Source organism: Leptonychotes weddellii, chromosome 15 (genome assembly GCF_054177405.1).
Source record: "Leptonychotes weddellii isolate Sample4059 chromosome 15, ASM5417740v2, whole genome shotgun sequence".
In the NCBI taxonomy this organism is placed as follows: domain Eukaryota; kingdom Metazoa; phylum Chordata; class Mammalia; order Carnivora; family Phocidae; genus Leptonychotes; species Leptonychotes weddellii.
The window spans coordinates 21,908,671-21,931,090 of record NC_138383.1 but is presented as its reverse complement, the minus strand read 5'-3'; the positions used below and the strand labels follow the sequence as shown (position 1 = coordinate 21,931,090).

General features: G+C 51.7%; 1 long non-coding RNA gene across 1 annotated transcript in view; it reads left to right on the top strand.

Annotated features, from left to right (window-relative positions):
• Window positions 1-15,047: 15,047 nt before the first annotated feature.
• Window positions 15,048-22,420, top strand: part of LOC145717358 (uncharacterized) — a 9,838-nt gene continuing 2,465 nt past the window's right edge. Inside the window, exons 1-2 of the long non-coding RNA XR_014140517.1 lie at window positions 15,048-15,627; window positions 19,932-20,028. This is a non-coding gene — a long non-coding RNA (uncharacterized LOC145717358). The remainder of the gene's footprint in view (window positions 15,628-19,931; window positions 20,029-22,420) is intronic.

Here is a 22,420-nt window from a genome sequence, read left to right as displayed (position 1 = left end):
GCCATATTTGTTGTGTGTCTTTCTTAACTTCCTTTCTTCCTCACCCTCTTGTCAGCAACATTTTGAGGTGTCCTTGCTCAGTGAATTGTCCTTGTTTTCTGTGAGATGAACGGTCCTGATCTGCTGTCATCTGTGGCCCTTAGTCGTGCCCAGCTCACAAACCCAATGGCCTCCTTCTGAAGGATGACATGTTTTCAGGGCTGCTGGCCTGAGTTAACGTGATGAGTTCTCGTCTGCCGGGGCCGCCTGCCTCAGGATGATGGGTTTCAGGAACGCCCTTCTGGCCACAGCTGAGCGACGATCTGAACATAGCCTTGAAAACAGTATTTGAGAAAAGGATCCCGATTGAGATCTGAAGCAGTCTGAAGAACAGGAAGCCCGGATGGAAGCAGCTTACTGGAGTATCTTCAGCAAAAAGCAAGGATCATAAAATATGGCGCTCAGGCCGAGGCTCCTCTTGCTACACCCACCCCCGTTCACCCCCTCACTCGTTTGTGTAGCCCACGAATGTTCTTTGAATGCCTCGTATGTGCTGGGCACTAATCTAGCCACTGGGAATTCATGCGGTGAACAAGACCATGGAGCTTCTGTCCTGAGTGGTGGAGACTCAACAATAAATAATGATCTGATACGTTGTGAGGTGGTGAGATGCTGGGTGAGGCTTGCCCTCAGAGCTATGACCGTAGCCAAGTGCAAGATCAACTGTTTTCTGTCACAAGCCTTCCCAGCTCGGGATCCACCCTGTTTTGTTCCAGCTCAGGATTCCAGCGAGGGAGTGAAGGATGTGGGAAAGAAATCTTACTACTCAAGTGCCCTTTGTTTAAGTCCTCTTAGAATGAAACAAAACTGTCCAAATCATAGAACTACCACTCTTGCTCTTTGTCATCTTGTAACTTGGACAAGTGAGGTTAACACACTTTTTTTCCACGGGTATAGAGTAGATACTCTCCCCCCACCCCCGCCTCAATATATACTAAATCAGTGGCTTTCAAACTTTGTGACCCTTGGTAAGAAATGTATCTTCTCATTACTCAGCTACTCCAAGATGCAGATCTATAAGCTTATTTATATAAGTGAATTAAAAATTCAAGGCAAATATCTTTCCTAAGTCCTACCTGTAGTTTGAAGAATCCTGTTCTAAAGCAGTGTATACGTGTATTATTTTATTCCAACAGCAGCCTGAATTCACTTTCATATAGAATCTGTTGTGTCTGGAACATCCAACATCTTAAGTCTTACAGGTTTCTATTTCTGACTAGGTCCCAACTCTGAAGCTCCCTACAGATTAGCCCGTTGCTCATTCCAGCACCCTGCAGTGGAGACCGTTCAAATCGCAGGCACATTGCAGTCCTGTCTCGTGGGGCCTGAGACTCACTGTCAGTACCAGGGTAACCGGGACCACAGCTGACCCTTGAACAGCATGGGGGCTATGGGTGCTGACCCCCTGTGCAGTCACAAATCCGTGTGTGACTTTGGACTCTCCCCCACCCCCAACCCACCAAACTTAACTATTACTAGCCTTCTGTGGACTGGAAGTCTTACCAGTAACAGTCAATTCACACATATTTTAGATACGCATTTTTACTGGATTCTTACAATAAAGTAAGCTAGAGAAATGTTAAGAAAATCATAAGGAAGAGAAAATACATTTACAGTACTGTGCTGTTTCCCCCAAATCCACATGATGAGTGGACCTGCGCAATTCAAACCCATGTGGGTCTAGGGTCAACTGTACTTCATCACGATTCAAAGATGAACTCCCTTTCAAGGCCTCCGTTGTAAATGGAATTAACAATGACCCTGGTTGAGTCTCATGTCCTAGTGTTTCCACCCTGTTATAGTGTGTCCCTGACCTTCCTTCCAGTAAGCTCCCATTTGGTGGTGTGGCCATTCTCCACTCTCCCGAATCTGGGCTTGTCTTGTGGCTGCTTTGACCAGTAGAATAGCAAAAATGGGGTACCAGTTCTGGAGCCTATGCTTCAAGCTGTCTTGTAGCTTCTGCCTTTATTTTCTTGGAACATGACTGCCCAGTGAGACCAGAAGCCCAGGCTAGACCACTGAATGATGCGTGTGTGGAGAGAGAGGTCCCAGCCGTCCCTGCCAAGGCTCCAGACACGTGGGTGAGGACATCGCAGACCCTTCAGCTTAGCTGACCCTCCAATTGAATGCATGCTTAGGAGCCCAGGTGAGACCAGCAGAATAACTGCCCAGCCAACCCGAAGAATCACCAGAAGTAAATTATTATTGCAGTAAGCCACTAAGATTTGAGGTGGCTTGTTACACAGCAGTGGATAACTTGGAACAGCCCTTGGATTTCGGTCAAGCCGTTACTAAGAGCTTGTAGGTTTGCATAGGTCCTTATGCAAGAAGCTTAACCTTTTCTGGCCATATCTGAATAATGGCTATAGCTCATTTGTTTTGAGGTTCCTGCTCCATTTCCAGTCCATACATATGTCTACTAATGGTCTGCAAACTGGAAAGGAAGGAGGATTTCCTCACATCCGCAGCTGATTTCCAGAGTTCCCTCTCCAGCCAGGCCTCTGGCCTGCTCTTCTGTGTTCCCAGCCTTATTCCTGAACTTCCTCAGTTAGGGAATGCCTGGCTTTAGAGTCCTGACTGGTACATCTCAGCCTCGGTCCCAGCACTGAAAGCATAGTCCCTATTTAGCTTCAACGTCCTGCAACGACTTTGATCCTTCCGGAGATGTTACTGAGGGAGACCCTGTAGTAAAAGAGGAACACGGGCTTGTTCACAGGCAAATCTGGGCTCAATCTTTTCTCTCCCACACAGTAATCTGTGTACCTATAAGCAAGCTGTTTAACCACTCTGAGCCTTCAATTTCCACATCTGCCAACAGGATATTAATAGCAGCTCCCTTAAGGTCATGGTGAGGATTAAATAAAGCAATGCGGGTAAAATGCTCAGCTCAGTGTTTGGCAGGTCGTGCCTGTGACAGGCAGCTCCAAGATGGCCCCAGTGGTCCCCACCTCCTGGTGTTCATGCCCTTGTGTGGTCCTCTCCCCTTTGGTTGGGCTGGATTCAGTGACTTGCTTCTATGGAATAGAATATGACCAAAGGGATAGATGTCACTTCCAAGATTAGTTACAGAAAGATTGGGTGTGGCCTCTCTCTTTCCAATCACCAGCTGCTCTGTCATGAAAACACAGGCCGCCGATGGAGGACATGGCCAGGAACAGAAGCTTGCTAGCAACCACGTGAGTGAACTTGGAAGTGGTCTTCTGAGGCCTGCCAACAGCCACATGAGTGAGCTTGGAAGTGGGCTCACCAGCCACAGCCGTCTTGAGGTGACTGTAGCTTGATGACCTAATGAGAGACCTGAGCTAGAGATGCTCATCTGAGTTCAGATTCATGACCAACAGAAACTATGTGATGATGAGTTGCTGCTCTTTGCTACTAAGTTTGGGAGTAATTTATTAAGCAGCAATAGACAATACAAAGTACAAATATTAGCTCTTAGGAGATACAGAAGACAGTAATTATAGTGGATGCTGTGGGGCACCACCCAGATTCTCCCCCTTTCAGAAACAGTTCAACTCTGGGTCCAACTTGACCCCTGTCCAAGCCTACTTCACTGAAGACTCTCCAGGTTTTGATTCTCAGCACTCAAGTCCCTTCCCAAGGAGCCTGATCTGGCAGAGTTGGTGCCAGGATTGATTTGGGGAAGCAGAGTCTAAGCTGGGATTTGGGACCCTCGCTGGGCAGCGGGTGCTGAAGACTCCGTCACTAGTGGTAAGTGGAACGGACATGCTTTCCTGCTGGAGTGGTGCCATTGGTCGAATTTTCACTCGTGGTGAACTGGGAGAAGGGATGCACTTGGTGTGGGGAGAGGGCAATACCACAGGCTTTTGGGAGGCTGGGGGGAGCACCCAATCTAAGGACAGTAGAATCAGAAGGCTATTGGTGAGTGCTGCTGATGTAGCAGGGAAAGATAATGAATGGCTGAGGTATTTAGTCACCCATGAAAGGCAAATGGGAAAGTCATGGGGCCTTGGCTTGTTTAAATCCACTGCATTGGGGCACCTGGGTGGCTCAGTCGTTAAGCGTCTGCCTTTGGCTCAGGTCATGGTCCCAGGGTCCTGGGATCGAGTCCCACACTGGGCTGCCTGCTCAGCGGGGAGCCCACTTCTCCCTCTCCCACTCCCTCTGCTTGTGTTCCTGCTCTTGCTGTGTCTCTCTCTGTCAAATAAATAAATAAAATCTTAAAAATAAATAAATAAATAAAATAAAATACAAGAGGAGAGAAAGAAATTAAGGGGAAAACTTTTAAAAAGGAGCCAGGACGTGATGATCGGGGAAAGGCTCAGCCTACCCAGAACGCAGACGATACTAACATTCCGAAGTGGCCACCCAGCACGGGCGAGGAGCGAAGTTCGGGTATGTGACTCTACAACCTTTTGCTGAAACTTGAGAAGGACCCAGAGGCCAGTCACAGGAGAGCAAGGGTTGCATCAGTGTGCTAGGGCTGCCGCGACGAAGGACTACAAGCTGGGCGGCTTATGTAATGAAAATGTATTGTCTCCGCCACAAAACCAAGATGGAAGTGTCAGCGGGGCTGGTTCCTTCTGAAGCTGAGCATCCATCCCTTGCCTCTCTTCCAGCTTCTGCTGGGCTGCTGGCGATCTTTGGCCTTCCTCGGCTTGTAGAAGCGTCACCCATGTCTGTCTCCATCTCTACATGGCGCTCCCCAGTGTGTGTATGTCCAACTTTCCCACTTTTATAAGGACACCAGGCATATTGGATTAAGAGTCCATCCTATTCCAGGTTGACCTCATCTTAGCGAATCATCTCTGCAACGACCCTATTTCCGAATAAAGTCACCTTCTGAGGTGCTGGGGGTTAGGATTTCAAGGATCTGAATTTCAGGGGGACACAATTCAATCTATATCAAGGGTATTCTTCATAGTCTCAATCAAACGGGGGGGGGGCTCTAGGAAGCTTAGGGGGTGTTGCCCCTTAGCCTTCTCAGCAGAAGTCAAATAGAAGGGATTATCCTGGAAAGATCTGTGGGGAGAGCCTTTGGTCTAATGGAGCAGATCCCTGTGTATTCCATGCAAAGCCCACAGGTTCTTGAAAAGTATACCTGGAGAAACAGCATGAGGATGGACTGAGGGGGACAGTAGAAAATGAAAGAAGCTTTTGGCTTCCCCACATTTTACTGACAGAAAGCAGTTTGGGAAGACATGCAGCAAACATGTGCTGTCTTTCATGAGAAAGGAAGAGTGACTCAAGGATCAAAGATCCACGAGCCCAGGGAGCAGAGTCGTGAGCCATGAAGGGTTATTCCCAGGCCTGAAACCTAACAGAGTGTGCTTGACTCGATTTGAAAACTCCTTTGGACTGGTGACATTTCCCCCTTTTTGAACCAGACTCTAACTGTTCTTTTATGCCTGTCTCACCCCATATGTTGGGAATGTTGGGACTACATAACTTAATGCTTTAGTTTCGTGAGCCCATAAATGGAGAGGAGCTGCGTCCAGGAGCTGCCCTGAAGGGGCTGTACTCAGAGGCCTCATCTGTATCTGATCTAGATGATGCAAGTTTGGACTTTGGAGCTGATGATACTTTGATGAGATTTTGGACTTTGAATTGATGCCATAATAGGATGAGACCCGTGGAAACCTGGAGGGGGGTGAGGTATTCTGCATTTGGGAGGGACGTGAATCTGCAGGAGCATGGTCAGCAGAAGTCTACAAGTGGCCCCCCAAGATTCCACGTCCTAATCCCCAAACCTGTCACTGTGATGAAATTCTACTCCCACGATCATGCTCTGTTTCATGGCACAGCTGACCTGATACTCCGAGCAGAACCCAGTCCAGCCTCCCCAGATTCCTACAGAATTGCGTGATAATCAGTGGATGGTGTTTTAAGCAGCTGATTGTGGTAATTTTTAAAAAAGATTTTATTTGTTTGTTTATTTATTTATTTATTTGAGAGAGAGAGAGAGCAGGGGGAGGAGCAGAGGGAGAGGGAGAGAGAGAATCTCTAGCAGACTCTGCACTGAGCACAGAGCCCCACACGGGGCTTGATCCCATGACCCTGAGATCATGACCTGAGCCAAAACCAAGAGTCCGATGCTTCACCGACTGCACCACCCAGGTGCCCCTGCTTGTGGTAATTTTTATGCAGCAATAGAAAACTAACTGCCTCGGGAACATAAGGAGCAACTCTCATCTCTTGCGGCCAGCAAGCAGAAAAGCTGAAGATTGGGCCCAAGACTTAATTATAAAAGTAGCAGAGCTCCAAATAAAGCTGAATTCTTATCCATTGAGAACCTACTATGACAAGGTCAGGGGTTGGGAAGGGGGGGACCCTGACATTTGTTTTGGGGACATCTGGGTCCAGTAAGTTCCAGATCTCCTTTAACCCTCTGGGACTGCAGAAGTGGTTCACCCCTCCCGCAAAAGGATAATGTTCCCCTCTTGCTGAAAGCAGATGCAGAGCCACCTCTCTGGATCTACCCCACCTCTTCTCCTGGCCACCAGACCAGTAACCAAGTCACAACCCAGCTAGGGAAATGCTGGCCTTGTTAAAGGAAGAAAAGGACTGGGCCAGTTGTCAATTTTTGCCTCATTGCAGGAGAAAGGGATTCTCTTCCTAGTTCTAGGGTGAAGCTTTTGGCAGCCTCCTGCAGCTTCTCCAGCCCCTGGCCTCCCTGGCCTGGACAGCTTACCGATGGTCTGGTAAAGACCTGGCAGTCGGCAGCACTCAGAGGCCAGCAGCCTCCCCAGCACCCTCGTCAGGCACTTCAGTGGGGACTGCCTCCAATGACCGACCTCCCTGGATTTCCAGGCATCCCAGAGGGCAGATTTTGGTGAGTTCTGCGGGGCAAATTTCCCGCAAGACCCACCTGCTCAGCACGACGACTTCCCTGCCATCCGATGAGCCATGACTGTGTCCTCTTGATGAGATCGAGGTCTCAGCCCTGGGGAGGCCACTAAAGGGCTCTATCTCCGCATTAGGGGCAGTGGCTGGTCCTTTCATCTGCTATTGTGAGATACTTTTGAGTTCTCTTTGTTTGTTTGTTTGTTTGTTTACTAGCCAATCCTTCATTACTCCAGGTCCCCGTTAGACTTCATTACTTACATATTAAACTTTCCCCGTTCAGACGACTCCATGGTTTCTGTCTCCCGACTGGACTCTGACTGACACAGGCTCTGTATCGTGAAGTTGCAGGACCCAGCTGCCACGTATGGAGCTGGGACAAGGTTCTGGGCTGGGATCAAGGGCTGTAGGGTGCTATAAGGTTGGACTAGACTCCCCAGCAGCAACGGGAATGATGGGATCCTTACATGATAGAGGCCAGATGGCAGCAAACATCAGAAGCAGGTGAGTTCAGTGATCATAATGAGGGGCCGTGTCAGATCAGGGGGGTGGGGGGTGCTGATCTGCAGAGGGCTGCGGAGGGGATTAACAGAACACGTCAGGAGCGGTCATCTCCATGATAGCCTCATAAATTCACCAGTCTGGCCTCTGCAAAGACCGGACAGAGCCTACGGGGCTCAAACGGACCACGGCAAACTCAACAAGTAGTAGGCCCACTGACACAGATGTGGTATCTTGGCTAAGGCGGCCTCGGGCACCTGCTTTATGGCCACTGATCTAGTGAATGCTTTCTTCCCTATCCCTGCCAAGGAGAATTAGGAAAAATTTACATTCATTTAGACAGATAAAAGTATATGTTATTGTCTAATTCTCCCTACCCTCTACCTGTGTTACCCCCCCCCCCACTCTGATATAATATGGTCCAAAGGGACCTACCTAACATCCTGCAGAGCATCACAGTGACCCACTCTTGGTGACATCATGTTAATCAGACTGGATGGGCTAGCAGCGGCAAGTATGTTGAGGCTTTGCTAAGACACATACACTCTAGAGGGTGGAAAACAAGCCTTGAGATTTACGGTCCTGCAATGCCAGTGACATGTCCAGTGACCCAGGGCGTCTGAAATAAAGGACACATCACTTCATCCTGCACTTCCCACCCCAAAGAAACAAGTGCAATGCCTGGTAGGCCTTTCTGGATCTTTCCATACTTTAGTCATGCTGCTTCAACTCGTAACACTGACGGCATAGAGGGACGCCCACTTCAAGTGGGGTCCAGAATACGAAAGGGTTCTTTGGTGGGTCCAGGCCATGTGCGAGCAGGCCTACCACCTGCCAGGGAAGGGCCTCACGGCTGTGATATTGGAGGCATCTATGAAGAAATTATGCGGAGGTTATGGCAAGCCCCATTAGGAGAATTGTGTAGACACAGGGCCATGCCATCTGTGTAAGATCATTAGTAACCTCTGGCAAAACAGCTTCTGGAATACTGCTGGATCCTGGTAGAAACAGAACACGTGACCACGGCCATCAGTGTTCATGCAGCCAGAACTTTCCCTCGTGAGCTCAATGCTGTCAGACCCACCAATTCATAAAGTCGCATGGGCCTAGCAGCACTCGAAGATACAAAGAATATATCCAGGGGCGCCTGGGTGGCTCAGTTGGTTGGGCGACTGCCTTCGGCTCAGGTCATGATCCTGGAGTCCCAGGATCGAGTCCCGCATCAGGCTCCCTGCTCGGCGGGGAGTCTGCTTCTCCCTCTGACCCTCCCCCCTCTCTTGTGCTCTATCTCTCTCTCATTCTGTCTCTCAAATAAATAAATAAAATCTTTAAAAAATATATATATATCCAGGAGTGAACTTGGCAAAACCAGGGGACACGAGTAAGACGTGGAAGCAAGCTACGCATGCATGTGGCCCAGCCCCCTGTGCAATCCACCACCATGACACTGGCAACTCTCCTTCTGCTTACATGTGTGCTGGCTACTTGAGAGCAGGGGTGGAGGCAGAGGGTGGAGGGTCCTTTATGATCATCTGAAGGTAGAGGGGGAAAACGCAGGGCTTGGTTCACAGATGGGTTGGCTTGCTGGATGCAAGCTGGGACTAGACATTGTGTGCACTACAGTCCTACTCTGGGTGATCCTGAAAAACAGCAGTGAGGGGAACTCCCAGTGGGCAGAGCTTTGGCAGTATACCCGGGCATTCACTATGTGTGGAAAGAAAAATAGCCCAAGGTAAGAATATACCAGAGACATGGATGGCAGCAAATGACTTGACTAGTTGGCCAGGGGCTTGAGAGAGAAAGTTTGGAAGATCAGGGACAAAGAGGCATGGTAATGAGATAGGGGTGCAGGCCTGTGGGAAGGGGCATGAGATGTGAAGATCTTCACATTACACATTAATGCCCATCATTGGGCATCCACCATGGTAGATGCACTTACGTAACTAAGTAGACCGAATGGCCGGGCCAGTGGACATTAACGAGCCCCTCTCATTGGTCAGCCTGGTGCTCACTCAATGGGTACATGAATGGAGATCCAGGGAGTAAATAATGAAAGTTATAAGTGGGCCAACTAGCATGAGCTCCCACTCACCAAGATTCATCTAGCTACTATCAACCAATCTCTCAATAAGAGACCAGTGCCACGCCTCTAAGATGGCATCACCATCCCTCAAAAAGATCAACTAGCCACTTGATGATAAGTTGATCAGATTGGATCCCTCCCAATTAATGAAGCAACAATTAATCATGACTGGAAGCAACACATATTCCGAGAATGGGTTTGCCTTTCCTGTCACAGGGCTTGTGATGGTTGAGTTCTGTGTGCCAACTTGGCTAGGCTAGAGTACCCTTATTCAGCCAAATGCTAATCTAGGTGTTGCTGTGATGCTATTTAATAACATCTTTATCTAACAACTTTAAGTAAAGGAGATCATCCTTGATAATTCGGTGGGCCCCGTCTCATCAGTTGAAAGACCTTAAGATCAACACCAAGGTTTCCCTGAAGAAGAAATTCGCGTTTGCTCCTGCCTTAGAGTTTCAGCCTGTGGGCCTGCCTGCTGAGTTTTGGATTTGTCTGGCTGGCCCCCACAGTTGTGCCTGCTAGTCCGGTGCAGTAAATCTCCAGATAGATGATACAGCTAGATATGGAGATGAAGATACAGCTAGAGAGAGAGATACCTCCTCCTGGTCTGTTTCCCCGGTAGAGCCCTGACTGTGCCAGGATCACTCTCTGAGGACTTATTTTAAAAAAAAGAGGAGTAATGGAGTGAGCAGTAAGCCTCCTGCTCCTAAATCACCAGTTTCCAGGGAACCCAACGCAAGGCCCCAGCTAACCTGTCCCAAGCACCTGTTGTGTGGTATCCACTAATATGGACTTGATGGGAAAGAGGAGACCAGGCAAGAAGAAAACCATTCAGGACCACAACCGCGCAGACCAGGATTCTGTGCTGTCCGCTGGTGCGCAGTGTTAATGGTGGTAAGTCCCATTCTGTGATGTTGTCAGTGGATGACAGGAATGGAAACCACAGAGCATGGCCAGCCTGAATGGGTGGGCACAGATCAAGCCAAAGAAGACTTTTCCTGGGAAGTATCCCCCCCCACACACACACCGCCTTGGGGAAATGGACAGGCGTTGATGTTTGGGGTGGGGGGTCAGTGGTCCCCACAGGATGAATGCAGGAGCACAGCCCCCGGCAGCCCCTCGGGTGTGAAGTGACCGCATCAAGGGGGCCAGGAGCAGAGGAATGAGAGACCGATCCGTTGGAGGAATGAGGGACGCTCCCCTGGAGTCAGGAATATTGACCTGAAAAATGAGAACAGTGGGTATTCGGTGTGTGGAAGTGACTTTCCTTGCTTTCCGGTTGTGACTTTGTGACAATCAGTTTAGGACGCACCAGCTTCACAGCTCGGTTTTGCGAGGTCTCCCGCGGGGCCCAGGTGGGAGGACATCCACTGCTGGCAGCCAGCTTGGTGGTGGATGAAAATCCAGCGAACTCATCAGGGAAATGCCAGCCCAATGCAGGCCTGGAGCAGCAGAACGTTTAAAGAACAGGAATGTAGGCCGGCTGAGGTGAATGATGGTGGCTTGGGTTAGCAAATAAGATGCCAGCCAATCTTAGACCACAGAATAATGCTCACCCTGGAAAGCTACAAAATTAGAACTTCAAACAGGAGCTGGTTACAAATTAAGACTCCTTTATTTACTGTCCTCGTCGTGGGGGAGCCCCATCTTTCTGCCCAGATCCCTACCACAAGGAGAAGGAGTGGAATTATGTGTTTGGGGATGATGTGACATGTTTGGGTTGGGTCTATTAAGACTCACACCCACTGTCTTGAGTGAAAGAACAGAATGCTTTTCAAGAGTTTTGGGTTTTTCCACTTCATGATCCAAGTGTTTAGACCCTGGGGACAGGTCAGGGAGAGAGCTGGGGACTTCGGCTCAGGACACCAATGATGGAGACTCTGAAACCTCCACCGAAGTGGGAGACCCACTCTGGTGAATCCCAAGAGCTGCCCCATGAGTTGAACCACAGTTTGTGGGAATGACAGGAGAGCAGGTTCCATCAAGGCCACCTGACCAGCAACGGGCAGACCTGTCTACGGCCCTTCTTCTGCCTCCCCTGCTTCCCTCTGGCCACCCCCACCACCACCTACAGCCCCTCTGCCTGTCCCTGAGACCATCCTCCCTGTCCTCCCTCTGCACACGCTCTCTCAGGTCTGGGCCCTGGGCACATGCTTCTCCTTCTCCACCCTCGCCATGTTCCTTCACTCTGGCGCTCTAGACTGATGTGCGAGACGGTCACCAGGACACACTGTTTTCCACACGGCAAAGGACAGAATCAGGCAGGTGAGCGGTAGGTTCAAGAGTCAGAACTCTATAGGGACGCCTGGGTGGCTCCATCGGTTAAGCATCTGCCTTCATTTCAGGTCATGATCTCGGGGTCCTGGGGTCTCAGCTCTCGTGTTCTAGGTAAGGAAACTGACTCCCCCAGAGTGAAGTGGCCATTAAGCCAGCCTGCAAGTTCACGGCCTTGCTGCCGCTCTGCCTCTCAGGAAGTCAGTCCCAGGACCTCATCCTTTCGCTTACGTATTTCTCTTATGCCAGTCTTTTTTTTAATTTAAAATCAATTAATTAACATAGAGTGTATTCTTAGTTTCAAAGGTAGAGCTTAGTGATTCATCAGTTGCGTATAACACCTAGTGCTCATATTCCAGTCTTTTAAAATAATGTAAAAATTCTAATTCGTTCATATTTTAAAGGACGAGAAGCAATATAGAGACTGATCCAAAAAGAGCAATAGATTCCAACTTCATTTTTTGTTGGATTTTCATTCTATAATTGCATGTTTAGCCCAGCTGGTTGCCATTCTGAGTTGGATTTGTCTTGAACTAAGACATCTGCCTCCTCTGAGCACCCCATGCCAGATGGCAGGGACCAGGAAGTCTGGGAAAGAGTTTCTCCACTAGTGGAAAAGCCACACACAGACAACCAAGAATCCACTGTTTGGATTCACCAGGCTACACTTCTGGTGCCTACGAGTGGAGAAAGAAATAGAATCTACCTTTGCTCTCCTTGCCCAGGCAAAACAAAACTAGGCTATGTCAAGAGTTTCAAAGATTCAAATCCTCACTGCTGCCTGGCATGGTCTGTCTGCTTGATCGGTTGTCTCTTATTTCCTCCCTCTATTGCCAAGGCTGATTTGGTCTTGCTGCTGGATGCAGAGTCAAGGCTGAACAGCATCATGGCCTTTCCCAGACTACAGCATGGCTGCCCCATGTCAGGCAGCTGGGAATTCAGCTCTTCAGATTCCCTAGAGAGTCATCTCAAGGTGATAGAAATAGTGGCCATGTGAGGAAAGAGCACCAGCCAGCCTAGGAAACAGGGTTGTAGTCCTAACTCAGCCTCTATCCCAACTCACCTTTCTGGGCCAACCATTTATCCTTCAAAATCCAGCTCAGGTATCACCTCCTTTGTATATCGGATTCTTCCCCAAGCAGAGCTGGTCCCTCCTTGGTCCCTCCTACGCTCCGCACATGACTGTCACACGTCTTCTCACATTGTTTATAACTAACGTCTGACTTGTTTGTCTCCTAGTCCCGCTGTGGGCCTGAGTGAAGAGAACAGTCTTCAGCTGTAACACATGGCAGGTACTCAATATACAAATTAATAATTATGGAATCATTTCAAAATGAAAAGGGTCAGTGGGGGCGCCTGGGTGGCTCCGTCAGTTAAGCGTCTGCCTTCGGCTCAGGTCATGATCTCAGGGTTCTGGGATCGAGCCTCACATGGAGCTCCTGCTCAGTGCAGAGGAGTCTGCCTCTCCTTCTGCCTCTCCCCTGGCTTGTGCTCTCTCTCTCTCTCTCTCTCACTCATTCCCTCTCAAATAAATGAAATCTTATTAAAAAAAAAAAAAAGAAAGAAAGAAAGAAAGGACCAGGATGCATGATCTTGAAGGTGGCTTCCCTATTTAAAGGTCTGTGAGGACCTCTGTCTCAGTGACTGAGGTGAGAAGCACAGAAAGGTGAAAGACCCAGGATTCCTAAACCCTCAAGTGGCTCTCTGGGACACAGAATTCCATATATACATTATACACACAGGTATGACAAGGATTGGGGGGTCAGATGTGCCTCTCTTCCTTCTGTGAGTGTAGATCAGTCACCCGAAAGTATTTTGAGGTCAGTCATCACGCTTGAGATGAGATGTTGTTTCTCTAACAGTTGAGAAGATGGAATGGTTCTCCAAGAGAGTGGGGATGGAGGCAAAGTCCTCCAGGGGTTGAATGATCTGCTCAACCACACACATGTTGAGGGTGATCTAGATTTTGAGCTGGGGTTCTCAGTTCCCCCTCTGGGTTACCCTGACCCAGAAAGTCTTGGCCAAGCTAAGTTTTGTAATCTACCACCATCCGGCAGCTGGCCATTGCCTCACTGAATTGTCAGGGGGCAGGGTGGGGATCTAGGAGGAGCTACTTTTGATGTGGGGCTTTTAAGCAAAGGGTCATCCTTGGTGTGGTTTGAAACCCTGCCTTGGTATGTTTGGACAATAGCTAAATTAGCCCTCCCTAAAGACCGGGAATGAAGGGATGTCTAAATATAATCATGGGACACAGTTTGAGATCTGCCCTGGGTAGAACGCAAGAACCCTAGCTAGAGGTAAAAGACAGTAGAAGAATCAAATCCGTCTCCTAGCCCCACTTTCCCAGCCCTGGCCACTTTCTAAAGGCAGAAAAAACAACACAGGCAGCAAGGGATCAAATCAGGTCGCTGGGCATTTGTGCCCCTTCCAGGTACCAGAGAAGAAAATGCCACTGTGTGTGGGGAGGGGGGTGGGGCAAGAAAGGAGGGGGGTGCCTGTTTCTGCCAGGCCGCCCTTGTCCAGCGAGGCTGTGCAGGTGATTTGTGGAGCCGGTGGGTAAGCGCCGAGAACACCCCGGAGGGTGGAGACAGCTTTTATTAGAAACCTTCCTTTTTTTCCCCCCTTGGCTATTCACTAATTTAGCCAAACCACTCTTGGCAAAAAGTCTGGCTGTCCTTAGCCCAAGGGTGGATTTGACTTAATTTGAAGTAGGGTACGGGGTGTCGGAGAAAGGGCCCTGGGCTGGGCGACAAAGACGTGGCCTAGGCGCTACCTTGCAGTGGGGACCGTGAGCAAGTCAGGGCCCTTCTCCGGGCCTGGGTTTCCTCATCCGTCAAACCACAAGGTTGACCCGGGGGCTCTCTCCACCTTCCTCCGCCTAGGAGGTCGTCCTACAGTTCAAGGGCGAGTTCTGGCTCGTTCGGGGGCAGGGGCGGCGGTACCGAGCGGAGGAAACGCTCGCCAGCCGCCCCGGCAGCGGAGGAGGGGACCCCAGCTCCGGTCGTTGGCGCCCCTTCCTCCCGGTTGGCTTTGCTTCTGGCCCCCAAGTTGCCAGCTCTCAGCTGACCGAGGGTCGGGGCAGTGAAGGGGGCTCCGGGAAGCGCCACCTCTTGGGGACAGGGGCGTCCGGCGGGCGCGGGGCTCCCCCCCACCGCGCCCCGGGGCCCCCGAGAGGGCGTCGCGCCCGGGGACCGCACCCGCGCCGGGACGTGGCGCCCGCAGGGGCGTGCCCGGGGCTGGGCGGGGGCCGCTGCCCGCCGGGTCCCCTCCTTCCCGGACGTGACCGGCTCGGCGCCCCGGGCCACACGCCAGGCAGCGGGGGGCGGGCGGGGGGAACGCCCGGCGGGAGCCCGAGCCGAGCGGGGCCGGGACCGTGCGGGCCGCGCGCCGAGCCGAGCGCCGGGAGGAAGGGCGGCCGCGGCCACCGGCGGGGACGGGCCGGGGATGGGGGGGGAGCTGCGTGCGACACGCGCCTTTCTCCGCCCTGCGCCGCCCGCCCGGCCCCCCGGCCCCGCCGTCCGCGGAGCTGCTCTGATCCCCGCGTCGGGGCTGCTGATTGTTTCCCTCCCAGACTGGCTGGCTCGGTGCAATTTCCAGACGCCTCTCTGGGCCGGGCCCTGGGGGAGCGGGGAGGAACCTGTTGCCCCGCAGCCAGGCCCCGAACCCCTCCTCCTAGGCCCTCCTGGCCCGCGCGGTGGGGCAGGGGCGGTGACCCCATTTTGCAGGTGGCAAGACTGAGGGGCGAAGGCACTTGGCCAGAAGCACATCAGGAGAACTTAACAGAACTAGCAGAAATGGGAGAACGCCTATCCGCCCCTGTCGTTCCTCGGGGTGAGGCTCTGGGCTCAGGAGTGGACAGACAATCTCCCTCTTTGGCCGCCTGCGTCCTCCGGTGAGGAAATGGCAGTCTTCAAGGATCTGCAAGGGTGAGGGAGGACCGAGGTCCTGGATCCTGTTCTGGACTCCCCGCCCTCCTTTTGTAGGACGACACCACCCTCCCCCTCCTGTCTGTCCCCCAGGCTCCACCTTTCCCTGCCTCACTGCATTAGGACTGGGCTAAGAACCAACACTCCTATTTTCTCCTTAATAAATCCCATTAAAGATCGCCGGAGCCTTCCGACTGGTGGAACTTGGGCAAGCCCCTTCCAAATCCTGGCCTTAGTTTTCCCATCTCTGTGAGAGAAGCCTTCCCGCCTTCGTATTCCTGGATACTTTCTCTGCAGGCAAGGGCCGGCCATAAGGAGTTAAATGTTCTTCCTTTTCTCTGTATTGTAATTATACTTGCCTGCCCAGCGCCTGTGGCCACAGGAATATGCGAAAAAAAAAAAAAAGGTTATTAAATAAGCATAAAGGTATACCTTTGCCTGTCCCTCTCTCCTAACAAATTCCTAATAATAACCAAAGCGACAGGAGAAAGTAAGTGGGTTTATCAACCCTTTCCGAGTATCTCCGCATCAGTGATAAGGGGCAGCCGGCCACCTCCCCAGGCTGATGGGGCAGCAGAAATATTTCAGTTCAGAAGCTGGTCTGAACCGGGTCTCTGCCTCTCCCTTACTGCCTCTTTGAACCCCTGGATTCTTAGGTGTTCCCTGGCCCGTGGCTAAATCAGAAACCAGGGCTCCCCTTTGACAGATGACAAATCCAAAGAAGTGAAGTGGCTCAGCCAGGAGAACCACAAAATACAAGACGGTAGACGCAAGACCGTTCCCTCAATTTTGGATGAAGATGTTGGTAACGTCGGCCTGTCAGGGTGATCGGGGCCCAGCTGGGATGGAAAAGCTGCCGGTGACGAGGGACTGTGGCCGCAGCAGCACCCCTCCGCCGGGCGGGGGGCACAGGGGGCCTCCTTAGGCCTGTGCATCCGGGCGCAGGACGAGCAAGACACGGGCTGCGCCTTGGAGGGACTGACACTGGAGCGAGGGAAGAGCCCAGCGTGCAGCTTAGCACCACGCCTCGAGGCAGTTGTTCGGAGCCCAGGGGGGTTGCTGGCTTGCCTGGTCTGTCCCTTCAGCACGTCTGCTATCATTGGCAGCCCCCTCGGGGGAGACACGGACCACCCCTCTCGCCCACCTTCTGCTGCGCCCGAGGGAGAGGTTGGCTGGGTGACTCCCCCGCCCCTCCTCTCAAGATCCCCGGGTCACTCTGTCCTCCCAGAGTCCTCGGGAGCAAGTTTGCTGGCTTTCCCTGTGGTTCAGCTCCAATCTGCAGTGGGAACAAGGCGAGGGCTATATTCAGGGTGTTGGTTTTTTTACCTTGTACTTGAATGTTTTAATTTTACTTTTCAAAGAAACTTACATTTATTTATACATGTATGTGGTTCAACTACACATGCATGTGGTACAGAATTCGAGAATACCTGCCTCCCCCGCCTTCAAGCCTCCCAGCTCTCCTCCCCAGAGGTAACCGCCCTTACTTGTTCCTTACAGATCCTTCCAGAAATCATTCTCCTTTAGGAATTTTTTTAAAAAGCAATGTTTGTCTCCCATCCAAGTACTATCCAGGTCCGACCCTGCTTAGCTTCTGAGATCAGACGAGATCGGGCACGTTCAGGGTCAAGACGTGGTGTACAGGTTACCTGGGTCAGAATCACCAGAGTGTCTGCTCCCCAGGTCGCGAACATTAAAGTCAGAAAATGCTGCTTTGAGGAACATGACAGCTACCATCCTATGGTTGGAGAAATATTCCCATATGTTCCTCCTGTTTCTAGATGAGGAGGAGGCCAGCCCTGGTCAGATAACGCCAGCTCTTAGAGCAGGGTCTCTTCTTTTCTTTCTTTCTCTTTCTTTCTTTCTTTCTTTTTCTTTCTTTCTTTCCTTTCTCCTTTCCTTCCTTTTTTTAAAGATTATATTTATTTATTTGAGAGAGAGGGAACACAAGCAGGGGGAGCAGCAGGCAGAGGGAGAAGCAGGCTTCCGGCAGAGCAGGGAGCCCAATGCGGGGCTTGATCCCAGGACCCTGGGATCATGACTGGAGCCGAAGGCAGATGCTTAACCGACTGAGCCACCCAGGCACCCCTAGAGCCAGGGTTTCTATCACTTTCAGCTACATCGGTGTTTTGCTCTGTGTGTGTGTGTGTGTGTGTATGTGTGTCCTTGGAAGGAAATCCTCTTTTGAAATGAAACCATCCCTGGAAACACACATGTAAAGTAAATAAAAGCAGAGTTCCTCCCCCTGTCAGAGTGGGAGTGGGGCAGAGGGATCTCACTGAGCCTCCCCTGCCCTACAGCAGCCCCTGGGACACCTTGGAACCCAGGGGTTGAGAGACCACAGTCTCATGTTGTGGGACATCCTAGAGGTGACAGGAATTTAGTATGCAGACGGTCAAGTCCAAGGTGGGGGAAGGGAATCAGAAATTCCAGCTCAACTCTCCCAGTGTGAGCCCGGGATCCCGCCCCCACCATGCTTAGTAACCTCCAGCCCTCCTCACATCCCTCAAGCCCATGGGGTGGGGGGCTGCTGTACAAAGAAGGCTGCTTGGAGCCCATGCGTCCCCAAGAAGAGAGCTGGCCCACGTTGAGCATCCACATCCGAATCAATTCAAGCGTATTTATGGAGACCTCTGTGGTGCCCAGTGCAATAAACTCCAAGCAGTTGAAAAAACTAGTCCCGCCCGCCAGGGCTCTCAGTCTAGCTGGAGAGAGAAGATGCAGGGGAAGTGATAAGGACATTAGGTGTGTGTGTGCTGGGAGGGGTTAAGGCAGGTGGGCAGGCAGGTGGGTCAACCTTGGATGCCGGGGGAGTGGGAAAGGGCAGGGTGGGGGGCGGTGTGGAGAGGCAGAAGGAAGGCCGGGCCTGGGCAGGAACTCAGGAAACACTGCCTTCCAGGGGAAACTCAGCCACTCTCCCCAGAGATGTGAGATGAGGTTAGAGTCAAAGAAAGAACAAATCAGCACCTGAACCCTTAACCCAGCTTAATTAAACTAACTGGCTTGAGGGACTTGAGTTAGACTTTAGGAAAATCTTCACAGCACTGAACTTCATCCTTCAAACCTGTTCCTCCCTGGATAATACCTCTATCCTTCCAGCCCTCCCCCCACCCCCAGCTCACTCAACTCCATGCACACGCTGGCCTCCTGCTGTTTGTTTTCCTCTGCTGGAAGGCTCTTCCCCAGCTGTCTGCACCACTGTGCCCCGCACCTCATCAGCGAGGCTTCCAACTGCCCTTGATTTAGGATCACCCCTCCCTCCCTCACAGTACCCTTCCCTGCTCTCTCTATTCCCTGTAACACATATCGCCTTCCGGGACTTGATATATTTACTTGTCGGTCGCCTCCCCCATTAGATGCGAGTTCCACAAGGGCAAACTTGTCTGTGCCCCTGGTGCTTAGAATAGTTCCAGATACGTGGCAGGTATGCGATAAACATTCATACACGAACGAGTAAGCGCGGGAGGGACTCTGTCTTGGTGACTCTCCATGGAATGCTCCCTAGGACAGACCTAGGAGTTGGCCAGGAGCTGTGATTTGGTGGATAGTGGTAGGATCCGGCTACATCCGGGGCAATTTCTCCAGGCCAAGAGCAGTCCTAACAGCTCGATCAGAAACCTCACCAGGAGGTACAGCGGCCAAGTAGATGTTGACGCTCCTAGAGCGGGGGAGCCGAAGACCTGAGCTTGGAAAGGGACCGCTGCAGGGCTGGGGATGAGCAGGCAGAACGTGTGGTTCCCCGCTCCCTGCATGGTGCTCGGTCTCCACAGACATTGAGCCGGGGAGAAAGAGGAGGCAGTCAGGCAGGTGTCACTTCTTTTTCCGGGACTCAATCCCCTTAACCTGCCCTTGGCTCTGCAGATGAACCAGCAAGTTCTAGTCTCTGAGGTTCCTTGCGGCTCCTCCCCTGGGGCAGACCAGAGGATCTTGCACAACATTAAGTAGCGCACGTGGGAAGGCAGGAGGCTCTGAAAGCCAGCAGTAGGCTGGGGACAAGGGTCATCCAGCCCAAAGCTCTGTCTCTGTATGGAGACCCCCCCAGCCCAGGAAACAGCTGGCGCTGGGAACTTGGGGATTGGGGAGGAGGGGACGGTCCTCAGCCTCAGCTGAAAATCGGCACCTTGGGTACACCACTTGAAATACAGTTTCAAGGCACCAAATCTTCACCAATAAATACATAAATAAGTAATAAAATTTTCTTTAAATGCAGGTGTGCCTTGCTTTAAGCCACAACCTACAGGAGAACTGAATACCTACCAAGGATAAGCAAAGGGTGACTCCTCATTTTATTTTAATTTTTTTAGGTTTTTATTTATTTACGTAATCTCTACACCGAACGTGGGGCTCGAACTAACGCCCCTGAGATCAAGAGTCACATGTTCCTCCAACCGAGCCAGCCAGGTAAGCATCCCTGATTCCTCATTTTGAAGGAGGGTGTTCCAGGGGCACCTGGGTGGCTCAGTGGCTTAAGCATCTGACTATTGATTTCAGCTCAGGTCATGATCTCAGGGTCGTGAGATCGAGCCCCGCATTGGGCTCCGCTCAGCGTGGCGTCTGCTTGAGATTCTCTCTCTCCCTCTGCCCCTTTACCCACTCACTCTTTCTCTCTCTCTCAATAAATTAATCTTAAAAAAAAAAAAAAGTAAAGGAGGATGTTCCTTGGAGATGTTGTGAGCCCCCCTAGTGAACCAGAAATCATTGCCTTTGTCAATATTCTCCTTTCACATATTAATCACTTGAAATGTGTCACTTTCCAGTCTGCAATCTGCCTTCAAAGATATGAATACTTTCACACATACATATTCTCATTAGATTCTCCGAGGACCCTCTGAGTTACCTACAATGATCCCCATTTTACAGATGAGGAAACAGAGGCCTGCGGCAGGCAGATCACACAGTTCAGCCAGGCCTTTCGACTTGCATCTCGTCCCAGCACACACCCCGTCCCCGTGTGACCCCTACAGCTCTGGGACGCTGGTTCGGAGCAAGGGGCTGTGATCCACGAGAGAGGAGAAAACCGAGCCCGGGAAACTAAGGTTTCCAACAGCCTCCCTCACAGTGAGCCTGGGCTTTGAGGTCAGACAGACCCGGGCTCGCATCTTAGTTTATCACTCCCTAGCTCTACTTGGCACATACTTGACCTCAGTGGGCCTCGGTGTCCTCCTCTGTAAAGTGGGTCTCATAATAGCTACGTCACGCGCAGCCCTGAGGGTGAGCTGAAGTGTTAACATGTTATCGCTCAGAGCAGGGCCTCACTCAGAGTTGCTGTGCTGATGCCCGCCATTTTTGGTGTTTTGTTATGTTTTTTAAGATTTTATTTATTTATTTGTCAGAGAAAGAGAGAGGGAGCAGCAGACTCCCTGCTGAGCAGGGACCTGGGCACCATGACCTGAGCGCAAGGCAGATGCTTAACCAACTGAGCCCCCCAGGCGCCCCCATTCTTGTTCTTTGTACAGGTTCTCTCACACTTCTGTGAAATATTCAGAGGTGTGTGACAGGCAGTCTCTTCCAGGGGCAGGCAAGACGGCACCCCCGTCCTCAGCCCAGCCCTGCCCTCACCCCTTCCAGAAGGTCACTCCCAACCCCCAGGAGCCTCCCTGCCACCGCCTGGCTCCACTTCACAGCCACGGCCCCGGGCCACCCCGGTGCTGCCTGCAGCAAGGCCCGGAGGCCCGACAGGCCTGGCCGGCCGCCAGGACTTCCTTGGTAGGATGCCCTGCCCCTCCTTCTGGGCCCTTCTATTCTGGGAGCTGTAATTTAGACAGCCTTCCCGCCCCAATTGCTATATCTGTGGCAGCAGTCACCGTCTCCCCGGCCCTGCCCACCCTTTTCATAAACAGCTCCCAGGCTGCCCTGTTATCTTGGGTTCCGTGGCTCTGGGGAGGAGGCCCTGCCACCCTGAAGATACAAATAACCCCTCAATCCGGGGGGCAGCCAGCCCAGTGTGGACAGAGGCGGGATGGAACCCTCACCCACGAGAGCCCAATATAGCAGCGCTCGGAACCTGACCCTGAAGTCTGCTGAGATGGGATGGGATGCCGAGGAGAGAAGAGCCTGCCATTATCCCCCCTACACTCTGAGGACTGGGTTGGCCTGGGCTGTGGTCTCCCCACAGGCCCTTCTCGGCCACAGGGCCATGAAAAGAAGGAGGGGCAGTCAGTAACAGCAACAAAAGTGATCTTTCTAAAACACAGATGTGATTGTGTCAATCTGAGCTCCAAACCCGCAGTGGTTCCCTGTGGCCCTTAGGGATGAAGCTCACAAGACCCTCTGCCTTCTGCTCTTTCTACCACCTCTCTCGCCTCAGGACCTTTGCACAAGCTCTCTCCCTGCCTGGACACAGTTCTCCTCTTCTTCTAACTCCTACTCATCCTGCAGGTCTTGGGTTAGAAGTCACTTCTTGGGGTGCCTGGGTGGCTCCATTGGTTAAGCGTCTGCCTTCAGCTCAGGTCATAATCCCGGGGTCCTGGGATGGAGCCCTGGGTTGGGCTCCCTACTCAGCGGGGAGTCTGCTTCTCCCTCTCCCGCTGTCTCTGCCCCTTCCCCCACCTGTGCTCTTTGTCTCTCTCTCTCTCTCTAATAATAAATAAATCTTTAAAAAAAAGAAGAATAAGTCACTTTTCATGGAACCTTCCCCTGACATCGACACACATACACGCTCCTCTCTGGTCCTCCCCTTGAACTGGGATGGATGTCCCTCCCATGTTTACCAGAATCACCCGGCCCCTGCTGATGCACCTGTCTGTCTCCCCAGCAGACTAGAAGCACTCCCAGGGCAGGAACTCTGTCTTGC